Consider the following 17,166-nt stretch of genomic DNA (forward strand, 5'->3'; position numbering starts at 1 on the left):
CTCTTAACATATAAGGACAATTAGTTGGATTGGAGCAGAACTTCGCTGCCTAGAGCAGCTAAAAAGAATAATAAAATCAGCAGAAGTTGTTTGAGGAATCAAATTGATGTGAAGTTATGTATTGAACAAATAAAGAACCACACATCAACATAATAAGGTTGAAACGTTTTCTAAGTTTCTCAGAAAACTGACTCTTGATTACTTTATTTTGTGTTAAAAAGAGGGATTCTCGCCAAACAAGCCGTCAGATCTGAACAGGTCATAAGGCCCATGCCTTGGCTAATCACATGGTTTGAGTAGAGTAAAAACTCTGCTATAAAAGGTGTGGACCCACTTAGCTTGCATCTGGTCAAAACACAGTACAGCAGATTTTCTATTCAAACATTAAGGATACTCTCCAGTTTCATCCGTATCACTCCCCCTTCTCTCCACTGTAGCAATAGCACAATATAGTCCCAGCAGATGTGAAACTTATGCTCACCTATAACAAAAACAAATCTGATCTTACTGTGGCAAGACAGGTTGTCACCTCTCTTACTCACTGGAGTGTTCACCTTCCCTCCCCATTTGGCATGCAACAGGTGTGGCCTGTTGTGGTGATTGCTGGGTTGAGCAGGCAGCCCTTTTTATATGAGAGCAGGTGCCTGCTCTTCAGCATGCCTTCACTCATTCGGCTGTGGGTCAGCGGTTGGTCTGGCTGGTTTTGCCTTGGACTCTACTCTGGATCGTAAGTGCCATCTCTTGCTTGAGTGACTGGGGTTTGTCGGCCTCTGGGTGTTACACCTGCTCAATCTCCCTGCAGTGTTGTGGTCTGCTGGCTGTGGCCGGGCTGGCCTGCGTCTCATGTTCAGCTTAAGTGAGCTGATTTTGTCTGCTCCCTGGATGGTATCATCTGGCTGTGTCTCCTTCCTCCCTGCATGAGGGGGAGCTTGTCACCTGGTAAGACTCCTAACTGTAACTTCCTGATCTACTTTGAACAACAAACTAACATACCTGTTCTTCTTTAGGCATAGAGGTTGACTGTGCGCTGCAGCGTGTCGTCCCTTCCCGCAGTGCTCCTGGCTACACTGCTGTCTTGTCTAGATTCGGGGTTTGGCTCACCCTGGGTTTTATTAATCTTAATTGCTGCTTTTAAGAACTGCCAGTCCTGTGTCTTCTCACCCTGGAATCCAGCAATACGCCTGGCTCACCAGTTGTGGTTCCAGGGGGCGAACGTTAGGACCTCACCTACTCTGGTGACTAAGGGCAAGATTGAGCTCGTTGGTCCCACGGTACAGCCTGCTTCCTGGACTTTTGTGTGGCTTTATTTTTGTTTGTTTGCTGTGGTTTGGTTTGAATTGTGTTGTATTAATTTTTGTCCATTTTTCAGGTTGTTCGTTGTTTACCTCCCAGTTCTCCACCCCTTGGTACCAAGTGGTTGAATTCTTTTAATTGTTTTAGTAGCTACTGTTAATAAACTAATTTTTAAGGTCAATCACATTCTGTTGTCCTGGTGCATCGGACCTGCGTGTCTTATTATTGGGGTGGAATTCCCCAGTTGGCGTTGTCGGTTTAGAATAGTTTTGATTTCCTCTCATCCCCCTTTTCCCCGCTCGCCACATTACAAAAGCAACAAGCTGTCAGTAATCTTTTATCCTGAGTAATCCAAAAAGTAATTAGAGTACCCGTTATTGAAACAAAGTAGCTCAGTGAGTAACGCTGTTTATTTTAATGCCATTACTCCCATCTTTTGATGACTACTACACGTTGGGCAAGTGCACAAACAATCCTGTAATACATTATCTGCAGTGACTGTGCTAGTATAAGCACAGCACAGTCTGAGCTGTCATCAGCTAGTAAAAGCTAGTCCGATGTTGACTCTTGTCTTATCTCTTGCTCCCTCCCTTTCTATTTCTTTTCTTTGCTGCCTCCGACAATGTCGCCTTGAGATTTTTTTTTTTTTTTTTTTTTTTTTTTTTTTTTTTTTTTTTTTTTTTTTTTTTCTTTTTGCTATCGGTCATGGTGTGCATCCAAAATGGTCAGGGTGTTATCAAGCTGCTGCAATATGAACGCCATAAAACACAATGCAGCTGTCACATGATGTTTCGGGCTGGAAACACAAAGCAGTGAAGTGTAGTTTCTCTGCCCCCGAACGCTGCCGGTCAACAATGTCTGAATATCCTGGTGGTTTTGGTCATCTACTTATAATAGGAGACTAGGTGGACATTCAATGACCATCACTGAACTACATGACACATCAGTGAATTTGTCTTTTTTAAAATCCTTTAATTCCTCTCGAACAATTCAAAATCATGTCCAAAGTAAATGCCGTAATAATAACAAATGTATTTTTTTTTTTTTAAATGTTAACTGAAATTGAATGAGTTGAATCACTACTATATATGGTTAAATTGGGCCGTTTGTGGATGCAAATGAACATGAATTGGCACAAACAGGTGAAGTGATTACTAACTAATGTGTGTAGGACTGGTCTCCGCATTGTTTATAAATCTAGATATTTTTTGTACTTACGACCATTCTAAATTTAAATTGTTGGATGGCATTTAGGACAATTTCTACAAGCGATTGATAAATGAGTGCCCAGGAATGTGTGAAATGAATGTCTGTGTGCTATTAAAATGTGTCAGAAGCACAGGGTTTTAAGATAGAATATTTATGTTGTGTTACTTTAATGCAACAAGAAGAAAAAAAACCAAACAAACAAAAAAAATTAAAAAACAATAATACTTGACATTTTCCAACCTTAGACAAAGGCCTTGGTTTACAGTTGTATGCTTTGCATTTATCAAAATACAGAATGTTAACTAAAATAACGCGACTTAAAACTGTTTTCTTTTTCTATCTTCCTGACCTCTATTAAAAACTAAGACTAATTAACTAATTAAGAAGCACCATTCAGCGATATGACTAAAAGACCTTTTCAGGGCTCATTTATGCTTAGTGTTAAATATGCAAATATACACATGTCCATCCTCTGAGCTCATTAGGTACTTATTTCACTCCATTTTAAGACAGTTTGGGAATTCTTGCCTAGACATAGCAAACAGAGCAGTATCAGCGGAAACTGTGAGGGTAGTGTTGTGCAGTACAACAGGTCTGCGACCAGCAAAACGAACAAAACAGAAGAAGCCACAATGGATTTAATGGCTGTACAGATGGCCGCCATCTACTATGTGCATTTTCATGATCTCCAGCACAGTTCATATGTATGCTTTTGACTGAAATTGATGTCAGAACTCGGAAGTGAACTTTGACCTCTGCACTGCCCTCTAGTGGATGTATTGTCTAACAACTGTGCCAGTGATGTCTGACAGAATTTGACATAGATGTACACAATTATTTACATAAACAGAGCTTAAATGAGCTTTAAAGCTTTATTTTTGCTCCCAGAGTTAACTGTGACAGTTCTGAAAAACTACCATTCACTTTCATACAAATCGATGAACACTATATGATAATGTTAATATCCTACGTGTTACAAACCAAAGATATTTTGGTTGGTATCATGGTAAGGTCTTTTTGTGGATTGTCATTCAGTATTTTTATGTTTTTTTTTATGGCAGTCACGCTTACTTTGATATGCATCACCAAATTTCCCATTAATTTGACAGTAGTGTTAGAGTGGAGGATGCTGTTTAAGTTGATGATTATAATGGACAGCCCTCCACAGCATCTCTACAACATACTGGACAACCTTTACGAACACATTCAGCCTGATCCACCACAATGCAACGGAAAACCATTCCCTCCTGTGACCATAACTTGGCCTGGTAGAGTAGCCATTAATCACAGTCTCTTAGTAAATGTGGTAATTATTGTATCTAATCTAATTAATGTCCTTGGTGTATTATTTATATTTAATTTAATTCAGATCTTTATTCTTCTTCTTACTTTCACTCTTATTTTCCCATTTTCTAGTAATTTCTTACTATATTAAATATGTTTAACTGTTCCCAGAAACATTGTAAAGCAACAAATTTCCTCTGGGATAAATAATGTATTTCTGTTTCTAAATTTCTTGGTTTCTTATAGCTCATTCTTAGATTTATTTTATTTTATTTTTTGACCATTTTTTTTATCATTCCATACGCCAAGACCTGATAAACCTTGTAAAGGACTGGCAACTTGTGTTTATATCACGTTTACTGGTACCTTTGAAACTAAATTCACTGTAAAATGTTGGCAAATAAAATCATCTGATGTGCAGCATTTTTTTCTCATTTCTTCACTTTGTTTGACTTGCACGTCCTTCCCATTCTCCTCCAAAGCCATCAATACCACATTTCCAGTTTTTTTCAGTATCAAATAAAGTCTAGAAATGTTTTTATCTTTCTGTATCATCATGTTACACCAGCACTGCATTACACATAACACATCTCACATCCTCTTCATTGCCATATCACTCATAACATCAAGCAATGTTTTGAAGCTGTGTTCAAGATAAAAATATTTCTGATTCAGTTTGTCACCTGGCCTTTAAATCTGATGTTTAAAAGTTAAAGTTTTTGAATGTTACCTACCCATCAAACATGTTGCAGTTAGAATGAGAATAAATCTAACAATGTAATGCTTTTAAGAAATATAAATAAAAACAATGATGAGTAGATGGTCAGAGTAACATAGAAATTAATCAGTTGGATCATGTGTTTGCCTCTTTAAACACTATAAGTATTTTGGCTGCTTTTTTAATTATATATAGATAAAAAATAAATCGACGAATAAATAAAGTTGTTGCATTTCCAACAGTTATCTCTAAACATTTTAACTGTATGTCAGAGATGCATTAGATTCATGAGTGAATGTGCGTGTAAGCACTGGAGTCTGTGGGTGGGAGTGTTTCCTTTCCTTAGAGTGAACAGGTGTGTGTTTGTTTTCGTGTATGTCTGTGTGTGTGTGTGTGTGTGTGTATGTGTGTGTGTGTGTGTGTGTGTGAGAGAGAGAGAGAGAGAGAGATAGAGAGAGAGAGAGAGAGGGAGAGGGAGAGAGAGAGAGAGAGAGAGAGAGAGAGAGAGTCAAAGTGCTGTTGGGGTGCATTTCCATTTCCTGTCTACTGGTTCAGAGAACATGTTGGCATGACAACGTGACACTTGGGAAGGGTTGAAGGGGTAGACAAAGAGGAAAAAAGAGGAAGGCAGCGTTCCTTCTAACTCACGCAAAAAGACAAATGGAGGATCCATGGCAGCTTTGAGAGGGATCCTCATGCTTAGGTGTGTTTGCCAATGAACTTCAGATGTCAAATCATAACTCAGCCTAAAAATATTTATAGATCAATGAAAATATAAAGTAAAGTAAAGAAAATATAGTAAATTAAAAAATAATGTTCTTTGGTCACTTGTGTCCAAATATCACACACCAGCATTCAAAGAAACTGCTTGCATAATTCTCTTATTTAATACATTTATTTGTTTGTGAAAGGCTAAGTTAAGATCAGCAGTCATTACAGGACCTCAAATTAAGTCAGTACTGCTATTGATCCCGTCTATGGATGCACTCATATATTATTATTATTATTATTATTATTATTATTATTATTATTATTATTATTATTATTATTATTATTATATAATATTCACAAAGAGTCATAAGCTATTGTTTCACCATTACCACAGATACCAATACCCTTAAACACTGTGAAGTGATTACAGCCCCATTACAAACTATATGATGAAACTGGCAAATTAACATGCAAATATTTCCACAGAATTCACACTGTTTTACTTTGCATTCATTCTGGGACATCAGGGGAGGGCCGACATCCAAATATTACCTATGTTATATATATATATGTATATATTATTAATTATTTTTTAATTATGTATATAGATAGACAGACAGACAGACAGACAGACAGACAGACAGACAGACAGACAGACAGACAGATAGATCGATAGATCGATAGATAGATAGATAGATAGATAGATAGATAGATAGATTGAAATAACAGCAATAAAACCCCTTGTAAAAAAGAAGATAATGTTTTAAAATAATTATGCAGTCCAAAAAAGAAGAGGGAAATAAACTAGGGATGTTATCACCTGAATTATTAATCAAGATAATTCATCTCCCAATGATAAGAATATGTCTCTGCAGCACACTCTGCAGCACACACATTTATATGTCCACAAATACACAACCACATACATATGCAGAGACATTTGTTCTTGCATATGCACAAGAAATTTTTATCTTGCCTACTCAACAGTTATTCCCTGAAAATGGGTCAAGACAAAATGAAACTCGAGAAACTTCTCATTGCATAAAATAGACAATCACAGAGAGAGACAGACACACAAGGGAAGGGGGAGAGAGATGTATGCTGGAGGAAGGAGAGACTTTTTGATAAGAAAAGTTACCTTCAAAATTTAAAGTATTGCAAAGTGAAGTGACCTCATATTTATTAAGTATAAACTTATTTTGGTTTTTTTCTTGTGAACACGTGTAATAAACCCTTCTCTAAACACATGATGCCATTCCACCAGTGAAATGTATTTCTTTACTTTTCTGTTACCAAGACAACAGACACATAATACTAATGTTTTGTTCAGTTCAAAATTTGCCCCCTGGGTTTTATCTCTGATAGGTCAAAAGGTTTATATCCAGTGCAATATAATAAGAATAATTTATTACAATGGTCAAAGTCTTATGATGCAACTATTTTAAATCCTAAATGGAGCTTGCTTCACAGAGGGGAGGCAAAGCAATCTCATTGAGATATCAACACCAACAACTGTGTGACAGACTGAGAAAGGAAGTGGAGGAAGAAGAGGGAGCAATGTGGCAAACACTCACAGTGACAGGTGTGAGAAAGAAGCAGATCCCGGTGACAGTATGATCTAATAAAAACTGCTGTTGCTTATTTGTTTTGTTTTCTCTTTATATTAGCCTGAATATCCAGACAGAGGAATGGTATTAAAAACATGAAAAAAAGATAAGCTGATCAGCTGCTATATGTTCAACCAGCTATTAACCTCTTCTATAGCTCCATACCACCATGCCCCAAAGCTTTTCACTAGCACTGGTCTTCTACAGTGGATGTTTCTTATCAGTGTCCCTTTAATTTTTTTTCTCCATTATTTGCCATCATCTTTAAGATAATTATATTAGGAGTTTTAGAGCTCTATACGGAATCAGTCTGAATAAAGTGCATGACAATGAGAGCTGACAAACCATGTCACTTTTAAAATGCAACTATATTGGACTTTGAAAGCTTCTGTACATGAGGTCTAAGCACATTTAATCAAATGATAAGGTTTCTACTTGCGTCAAGACATACCAGATGAAGGTCATTGGGAGCAGGAGCATGACAATATCGCTTTAATAAAGCATGCATTCTTTCTCCCAGTGTGTTTTTTTTAATCTTCCTGCTCCTGTTTGGTTTCCCTATAGAAGGCTATTTTTACCTCTGCCTGAAACATATGTCTGCAGTGTCATATGATGGTGCGTGAGTCTTTCAGTGCACCGCTTCAAGCTTAACTGCTGCAGGATAAAGAGAAGGCGAAAAAATATGCAGGTTGTTTGCTACCATTTTACACAGATTCAGCAGGATAACTATAGTAAATGTGGCTCACACCTAATTAAATCCAGAACTTTATAACTATACAGGCATTACAGTGGGGGGACCTTAATAATTCAGCAACTTATGACACCATTTTGGATTTGTTTTCCATTGCTGTTCTACTTTAAACTTTTGCCATGTTCTCAGGAATGATAGGAATATTGAGGTTAAGTGCATACAAATATGCATACTCAGTCAGAGGTTTTCTAGTGAATAAGCAAGTACATAACATTTATAATGTAAAGTCTGCCATTTCCAGTAATTGTGACAAATTAAAAGTTTTTTCTTTTCTGACGGAAGTCAATATTTTGAACATCCAGTAGGTTATAGTGTAGCAAATAACTTTATTACCCTTCCATGTAGCTTGCAGGTACACTTGGACAATTATGGTGGTCCAGTTAAATGGTCGGGTTAAATTCTACCAGCTGCTAGACTCAGCTGTGTGTGTCACCACAGTCATCAGCAGAAAGAATAAAAATAGGTTAATGTGGTTGATTCAAGAGTTAAAAAAAACACTTATGCAAAGATCATACTGATTCTTGAAGAGATTGTTTGTGTGGCACAAGTAGCCTGTGTTTCATACCAATTGTATGAAATTATATAATAAGTAATTTTACATTATTTGCATACATCTTTCCAATTATTTATAAAGCTAGGTTTGTTGAAACTTGTGATTGATTGGAACAGTAAGCAGTGATAATCAGTAACTGACGTCTTTTTTCATGCACAGATATAAATTAGCAAAAGATATTCTTCTGGTATAACTGATGTGTTTCTTTCTGCTTTGCCTTTAGTGTTTCCTTTAATTATACACTTAAAGTTTCAAATTCATTATTTTCAGCCCTTCAGCCATAGAAATCCTGCTGTATGGATTTACAGGATAAACTAGAAAGGATCATGTGGAAATGCTTAACAGGAACTCCAGTGGGATTCATGCATACAACATAAATGAATGGAAATCATCTGTCATGCATCACAAGTTGTGCTACTGAATTCCCGGAGACCATTTTATATATTTATTTTGAGGTCATGAATAATATAATATAGTCAAGGGTCATAAAAATACATGGCATCTCTTATACACATTTCCTTAAACCCCTAGCTTTTTAAAACAATCTGCAAATCTGAAATAATCTTTCCACATGTATGTGTATAATTCAGTAATTGTGTTGTTTTATTATGTAGCTTTCAGCATCTAATATATGCTCAGCATTTTAAGAATGTAAAACTATTTCATATTTAGCAATAATAATAATAACATATTACACACAGCTCTATAAGTCCCTCTTGTCTGGGAAAAGCCCATCATGCTTGTACCATTCACTCTACACTTCAGAACAATGACTAGTCGTCTACCAGCTGGTTTGAGAGGGGCGGCATGGCTCAGTGGGTAGGGTGGTCGGCCTGCAGCCCCAGGGTTGCCGGTTCAATCCCGTCCCGGGGAGCTCATGTCTATATATGTCCTGAGCAAGACACCGAACCCCTAATTGGTCCTGATGGGTCGTGGTTGAGTGCCTTGCATGGCAGCTTCCGCCATCAGTGTGAATGGGTGTAAATGGGTGAGTGTGACGTTCCTGAGTCTCTTGATTTTGGATTAAAACATTTATTCCTGCTTTCCGTCTGCTTCTGAGTCCTGCATGTGGGTCCTCACCTCCACTGCCTTGACAAAATGTTCTAAAACTTGTTGCCAAGACCCATCAATACTGCATTATTATGCACAATAAATATCTTATTCTGTTTTTCTTTACATAGCAAATAGTTTGCATATAGCTCTATAGGTGCAACAACCTCATTCCATTGGTGCAATAACCTCATCTTCATCCTTAGTGTAATAATTTCAACTCATATTCTGTACAAGCCATATCTAGCTCGTTTGCCTTATTTATCTTTATTTTTATCTTATTTATCTGTGTGTTTCTTTTTTTACTCATTTTGCTCTTTCGTACCTGTATGCTTATTTACCTGCTTTTTCTATTGTGCTGCTGGAATTTTGAATTTCCTGAGAGAGTCATCCCAAGGGATTAATAAAGTTAAGTCTAAGTCTAAGTCTATGCTGGTTTTGCAAGAGATTTACTAAAGTACTGCCTGCACTGCCTGTACTTGTACTAAAGTACTACAGTACTTCGTGTCATTAATTTTGTTTAAAAAAAAACATACATGCATGAAGATAGGTTTGAAAACGGTTCAAAGTAGTTAAAATAATTTACATATATTAAGGTATAAAGCGTACATCTGTTATATATACTTATAATAATGTATTTACAAATGTTATTTAGGATATAGTTTAGAAATAACAAATCAGTTTTTTGGATTTAAATTTAAATCCAAAGTCATATTTAGGGATTATAACACATCTCTACATAATGAATCACACCGCAAAATGGGAGAATTTGGCTCCAGTTTTAACTATGTACATAGCCTCATCCCAAAAGACCAATTAGTAAGAGGAGTTAATTAGTTGACATTATTATTGAGTTTATATACCACCATCCTCTACTATCAGACAGTGAAGAAGTAAATGAACTCCCTGCAGAGTAATTTTAATAACATCAGGGCACATTAAAATTTCTATTCCTCTGAAATATCCACATGAAGAGCAAAATTGTAATTTTATTCTTCACAGGACTTTAACTCAGCCAAGTTCCACCAAAGCTGTATCACCTTAGTTATTTTAGACAGCTTGGTTACTTAGATGAAGGCTCGCTGGCAATGAATGAAAAGTTGTAGAAAAAAGGAGATGTATTATAAGTGCTGACTCAACAAAGTGTTCACACCCAGATGAGCTTTATTTCAAAGCGATCATTCAGGAAATGTCCTCATAACTCTCCCGTGCCATTTGAGAGGGACTGAGATTACACATTTTGCGTCTAGATAGTTTCTTTATTCTGAATAATCTTTGTTTATCAAGAGAAATACCTTAGCTCAGGAAACCAGCGGCTATAATTAATGCCTTTTGTGAAGGTGATTATGCTGGCGGATTCAGTATGTCCCCTTGTCTGCTCTATGGAAGTCCCATTGAGCAATTTATTTCTAGCTTCGCCATCCATACATTCAAGAAACAGCATTCAAACAGCTGGAAGAAACACAATATTAAAAATGAAATATATTAGAAATATTATGGAAAAAGTTCTGATAAATCACAGGAGTAATAAAGAGCAAGAAATAATAAAGAGTAATTACAAGCAGTAAATAAAACCTTTTGTCTTTTTAATGTCTGAGGAAGTGATTAAAAAACGCTTGTCTGTGTTAAGCTTAAAATCAGAGGAATGAAGGACTTAGAATAGCAATTAGTTCTCATCAGGGGCACATTATAACATTGGCCCAAAGGCATAAAATTCCACTGAGAGAATGTGGTCTGGTTGGATGATAATTTTCTTTGCTTTCTCAGCCACCTTTTTTCCCCAAAGGAATCCGGAGTCCCTCTGCTGAACTCTGATAATAATGAAGCGCACCTTCACTACACAGTTTAGGCTGTTCTTGTCCTTCACAGAAAACCCAGTAAACATGCAGATATAAGAAAAGATGAAAAGGCTTTATATAAAACTGTTAATGAAAATGGCATAAAAATAATAACTGAGAGTCAAGTTTTCGCTTTAAATGAGTCCTTTATTGGAATTGCTTGACAGGCAGATCTTTGTTTACGGCAAACTTCAACTGATAATTGAACATAGCATTTTCACAGTGAGTAATACTCACTTTTGCTGTGCCCTTAATCAAATGAAATGAACCTTAATAAAAAATGAACTCATTGATTTTGAAGCTGTAAGAAGTTATCATCCAGAAGCAGGTAAGGTATTACCATAATTTGAATCTGAGCCCTGAAGAAGGGACAAGAGGGATGTCCCCTAACTTTACTTTAGGGATGTGAAACTCCAACACTGAGGCTGATTCCACACACATCTCAGTTCACTGCTAGCGATACAATACATTAACAATACAGTGAAGCCCCCTGCTGATACAATTCAATACGATTCACCCCTACTCCCGATGTGATTCATTAATGATTTAACATCAATTTCTTTTATACAGTGCTATTTGGTTCAATTTAAAATTAGAATTTACAAACCCATATCTGGTTTCCAAACTACATCACAATTATGTCCTCTCTCTTCCCCTGTGAAAGGTGTATTTGTTTTAATTGATTTATTCTAGACATGTTAACATCATTGTACCAAACACAATACATACCAACACAATAAGAAAACAGTCTTTAACACTTTAACATATATATATGTTAAAGTGTTAAAGACTATATATAGTCTTTAATATATATATATATATATATATATATATATATATATATATACACATACACATGCACAGCATCACACATAACACGCATACAGATATATCCAATTAACGTGTCTGAAAAGGTGTAGGAAGAAGGTAAACCTATTTGATCCTACCACTTTTCCAATAATCAACAATTGCCCTTTACAATCATCCTGTTTTCTGAGTCCCATGAATCCATGGGGAAAAAAGAATATATACACTGGACAGCAAATTAAAATTAATCTAATATTATTTCCATAATAGATTTTAAAGCTGTAATTTCATATTCTCATGCCCATCAACCCATACACTGACACCTGAATCCAGACACACATTTACTCACCAACATACACTGTGCACTCTGAGAGCATTCATATGCATAATCACATTTATAACACCAGAGCCACCCATTCGAATTCCCCACAGGTTTTCATCACTGTACGTGTTGCAAATCATTAGTCTGAGCCTTTTTTTTAACACTGTCATGTTCGAACATTGCTTCAGTTCTTGGCTGAGTTTATTCCAAACCTTCACACCACTGACTGAGATGCACATTCTCTCAGTGGTTGTTCGAACGTTCCTGGTTCTAAAGTTTAGGTTTCCTCTGTAATCATAACCCCCCTCTCTGCTAGTGAAGCGTTTCTGTATATTATCTGGTAGTTGGTTGTTCCTGGGTTTGTACATTAACAGAACAGATGGAAATTCTACCAGACCTGGGAATTTAAGTAAGCAGGAGTTTCTAAATAACCCATTAGTGTGGTCCTGGAAACCGGCCTGATGAACCATCCTGATGGCTCTTTTCTGGAGTGTGCACAGTGGTCAGAGTGGGGATTTGTAGATGTTGCCCCAAACTTCCAAACACTAGATCAAATAAGGTACAATAATAACTGAGCAATATAGAATATGTAATGCTTCAAGAAATATTTGGCTTGGAGGACTGAAATGCTTTTGTATAATTTAGCTTGAACATATTGAATGTGCAGTTTCCAGCATATCTTGTAGTCGATCATTACACCCAGAAACTTAATTTATTTAAATCTCTTTAAATCTTCTAACACTACTTCTACTTCATTGTTCCCGTTCCGATTCCCACACAACTTGTCATAGTTAATGATATTGATTTAATGATATAATAATTTAAAATAAAAAAGCAAAAAAGCAAAACAAATCACATGGACCATTCTCAAACAGCCCTTTTACTAATAGTGTTCTCTGTCTGTAATTGTACAATGTTATACAAATCTCTTATAAAACTTACATATCCTGAATATCTCCTCTTCACTCGTTGTCTTGCTTCCATCCACGTTTGCTGTTTACTAACTGCGGCTCCCATATGTTTTAATAACAAAACGGCAAAATATAGTGAGAGTTCAAAGTGTCTCGAAACCATGGGTGCAGAGGAGATAAACTATGTAATAATTAATGTAACCATTGGTTTTAACAATGTAGACACGCGAAGAAAGATACATTGCACATTTAGTCGGCAGCAGCTGTACACTGAAGCTACTGGTGAAGTCGCATCACAAACATCTATCTCAGACCACATATTTAAATCGGTGGATCGCTTCATCCATAGTTTACATTACGACTCCTTGCCTTGATAAAAAATAAAAAAGAACTTTCAAATAAGCTTGTACTTGAAAGCCCAGTGCGGGACGTGTACATTTACAAAAACTTGCTGCACTCCAACAAAGACAAAAATCTTAATGTAGCAATGAAAGCTGATCAGGCTGTTTAAAATTAGATAAAAGGTAGTCATATAAAAGGGGAAGCTACATTTTTATTAAAGAATAGGTACTTGAAGCAGTACTGCAGAACTGTATGACCTTAAAACTCAGCCCTGTCTGATGGCAGACTGACATTCATTACATATATTCCATTCCTGTAGACTTGTTACCCTAACGTGTCCCAATGGTGACAAACCACAACTCACAATTTTTCTCACCACATCATGTTACAGCTGCGTTATGCTTTATATCACTACATCACACATCAGCAACTGGATTTTAACATACTGGCCATTTTGGATGACACAATTGCTGATTCAGCAAAGAAAACCAATAGTATATTATTGCAGTGAAAATCTGCCACTGTACAGTAGTGGGGATTCAAACATCTTCATAATCAGGAATTTAACAGCAAATGTTTTTAATCTTAAGGTCCTTAGTGTTTTAAAATTTGGTATTATAATGGTGGGTATCTATAGTAGGTATGGAGTTTAGTGAGTTTAATATGTGCCCACAAACTTCCTAATATTATCTTTGTCACACCATCTTGGGATATTGTTTTATTAATCTGGAATACAGCCTTTAAACAAGGACATTATCAGAAAAGTCAGTTCTTTCAAATCAGTAGAAAAATTCATTTAGAAATATTTGGTTTATCTGACACATGCATCCCATTAAGCGTAATTAGTTGTTTTTCCTCATTAACTATTTTATTTGTCGAAATTTTTTGTTTGTGTTCTACAGTGCAATTATATATATATATATATTTTATTGGATTCCACTACCTTGTATTTAAAGCTGAACTCAACTCTACTCACTGCTTTTCCATGCTGCATGTCTCTGATCTTGTTTGCTTTTATGCCACTTTTAATGGATTCCAAGAAAACAAGAAGCAGAGGCTGATGGCAACCCTATAAACATAATGCAGCAGTTTCACACAACCACAGTGGGGTTCATGTTTAAACAAGTCATCATTATGTCAAATTTGTACTTTTTTAGTCATGAAAAGCTGCAATAACTGTCTAAAAACTATTGACTGGCGTGTATAAACATCTCACCAATTCATTGAAAAGAGGCTTTTGCTCATAAATCCACACAGGCTGAGAGAGGCAGATTTCACACTGGTATATTTTTTATATGTAAGCACCATTACAGGAAAAAAAAAAATAAATAAATAAAAAACTAAACTGAAGCTCCTGAAAATAGATAGTACATGACCATCAATATAATGTTCAGTGGGTGTCCCGCATGGTTCCATACTCAGACCAATTTTATTTTCCATGTACATCAATGACTAACCAAGTGCATGCAGAAACATTTTTTCAGGCTCAGTATACTGTATCTTGTCTATTATTAAACACTAAAAGAACAGTATGCATGATGTTTGGCAAGCAATCACTAAAATGTCTCAATCAAATGGATTTTTAAAAGGTAAAGAGCTGGAATTGGTCACAGAATTTAAATACCCTTACCTTAAAAAACACGATAAAAATCTAATTAAACTTGCAAAATTTTAAAACAAATTAGACCATAACTGACTGTTAAAGTGGCCAGAATGTTACTCCATGTCACAATTCTCTCTCATATTGATTATTGTATCACAAACTGGGCACTTAATAGTGAAACTGCACTCAAACCTGTAAAATGACTTAAAAATTTTTTGATAGAAGTTATTCATATCACTGCTGTCATATCCTCATTAAATATAAGTTTTTATCTTTTGATAATTATAAAGCATTTAAATATACCTGTTCAATATACAAAATATAAAACAGACTTTAAAGAAACATTTGAAACTAAAATGGCTCTCTTGAAGGATCACTAGAGCCACCACAAGAGGAGATTGTGGAGATAAGAGGAAGAGGAAGAGGAGATGAATGCACCACTTTTGTAAAATCTGTGCTGTCAGCAAGGGGTAGTAACATCTGGAACACTTTGTATACTACCTGTAATAAAACATGCCACTTTTAAATCCCATCTTAAAAGCTGGCTTATTACCAATCAAACCTATTTACACAGCTAGACAGATGCTCTGTAGTGCACAGATTCAAATATGTGTGTACAGTGTGCAGCATTTCTATAAGCTTTTTGGGGTTCCTAAAGCACAAAAGGTGTGTGGAAACATAAGTTATAGATTGTAAAAAAGAAAGCATTTGTGTGGACAGTCTGACATAAATACTTACTTTAGCATGCCACTGCACACAGACACACTCCAACTGTTTATTACACACACTTCATTTGAGCTCTGACAGCTCAGTACATGTTCTGGATGAAAGAATTGACAGTTCAAGGTGACAGCTACCTCCAATCAATCCAGTGTTGCACTGTGATGTGAGCTCTGTGTGGCGGATTTGTGTATGTGTGGGTGTGCTTGAGTGTGAAAAAGAGAGAATGTTTGTGTGAGTGCTCATGTGAATGTCTCCTCCTTCTTAGTATGGGTCTAAAAAGGGGATAGCTGACAGGTGTCCCTTCTTTTTAGCCATGCAATTTGTCACCCCACTGGTGATGGAGACCTATACCTGTGAGCAGATGATAAAAAAGAGAGCTCTTTGTTCTCTTCTTCTAGTTAGTAATGATCAAATAATTTTAACAATATTCCTCACTTAACATCATTGTTTTGGTTATTTCTGCCCTCTCTTTGTGAAGCCTGTCTCATTATCCATATGCTGACAACAGTAACAGATTATATTCTAACATAGAAGAAAAAAAGGTCAAAGCATGCTGAGCAGCCATGGAAACTTGAATCTTTTGTTCTTTCTAGTTTAATAATAATAAAAAGTGTTTCAGAACTCAGTATGAGCAGAAATAAACCATGTCTATCAATATCACTGCCTAGATATTGTTATTTTAGTTCTTTTCAATTAATTATGATAGCGTGGTGAGACGCTACTTTAGATCTCATTTCAGGGCCTAAATTGGTTTGTGAGCATAAAAACCTGTATTGAGTTTGCCCTGCAGTACACACACACACCCTTACACATAAAAGTGGTGTGGAGGATGACTTTAGATATGGAAGTTAAATGCATAATTTTACAGTTGGAGATCACAGCATCATGCTGGGTATCGATCAGTTTATCATCAGTGCTTTATTTGATGTAAAATTCACCCCACTCTAAGTTTGTTACTTCAGATGATTTTCTTTTCTATTGAAATGCACATTCTTTTACTCTCTCCTTGGAAACAGTAGCTGTTCCCTGTGGGAAGCCCCTCACCACCACCACCCTATCCACACTGGCACCCCCCTCCTATTCCATTCAGCCACTACTGCTGTACCAAATCGGCCAGGGATGAGGGGTTTAGTAAAAGTGGGGGTGGGCTGGAGAGTAACACAAGAAGCACAAGCATAAAGACATGATTTAAAGTTAAGAAAAGGTCCAGGTCCAGGTCCTTGTTTTTTTATTTATTTATTTTTTCTTCTTCTTTTGCTTTTTCACTTTCTCTCCTGATTTTTTTGCTCCAGCTTTGCTGTCTTCATCTGCTGCATCTCTCTCTCCTTGGCAGTGGACGGAGGGAGTCAGGGTGATAAATAGGTGGTGTCCGATGTGCTTCTCCTCTCCTGCCGTTTTTTTTTCTCTTCTTCTCCTCCACTCTCTTCCTCCGGTCTCAGCTCAC

General features: G+C 36.4%; 1 long non-coding RNA gene across 2 annotated transcripts; it reads left to right on the plus strand.

Annotated features, from left to right (window-relative positions):
• Window positions 1-680: 680 nt before the first annotated feature.
• On the plus strand, window positions 681-1,501 carry LOC121638845. Of its 2 annotated transcripts, XR_006010086.1 has the most exons (4): window positions 681-727; window positions 803-939; window positions 1,008-1,271; window positions 1,370-1,501. It is a non-coding gene; the product is annotated as an uncharacterized LOC121638845 (long non-coding RNA). The 2 variants fall into 2 exon arrangements; XR_006010085.1 differs by lacking the exon at window positions 1,370-1,501 and having other exon boundaries at window positions 1,008-1,308.
• The last annotated feature ends 15,665 nt before the right edge of the window (window positions 1,502-17,166 follow it).

This window comes from Melanotaenia boesemani, chromosome 4, assembly GCF_017639745.1.
Source record: "Melanotaenia boesemani isolate fMelBoe1 chromosome 4, fMelBoe1.pri, whole genome shotgun sequence".
Taxonomy (NCBI): Eukaryota; Metazoa; Chordata; class Actinopteri; order Atheriniformes; family Melanotaeniidae; genus Melanotaenia; species Melanotaenia boesemani.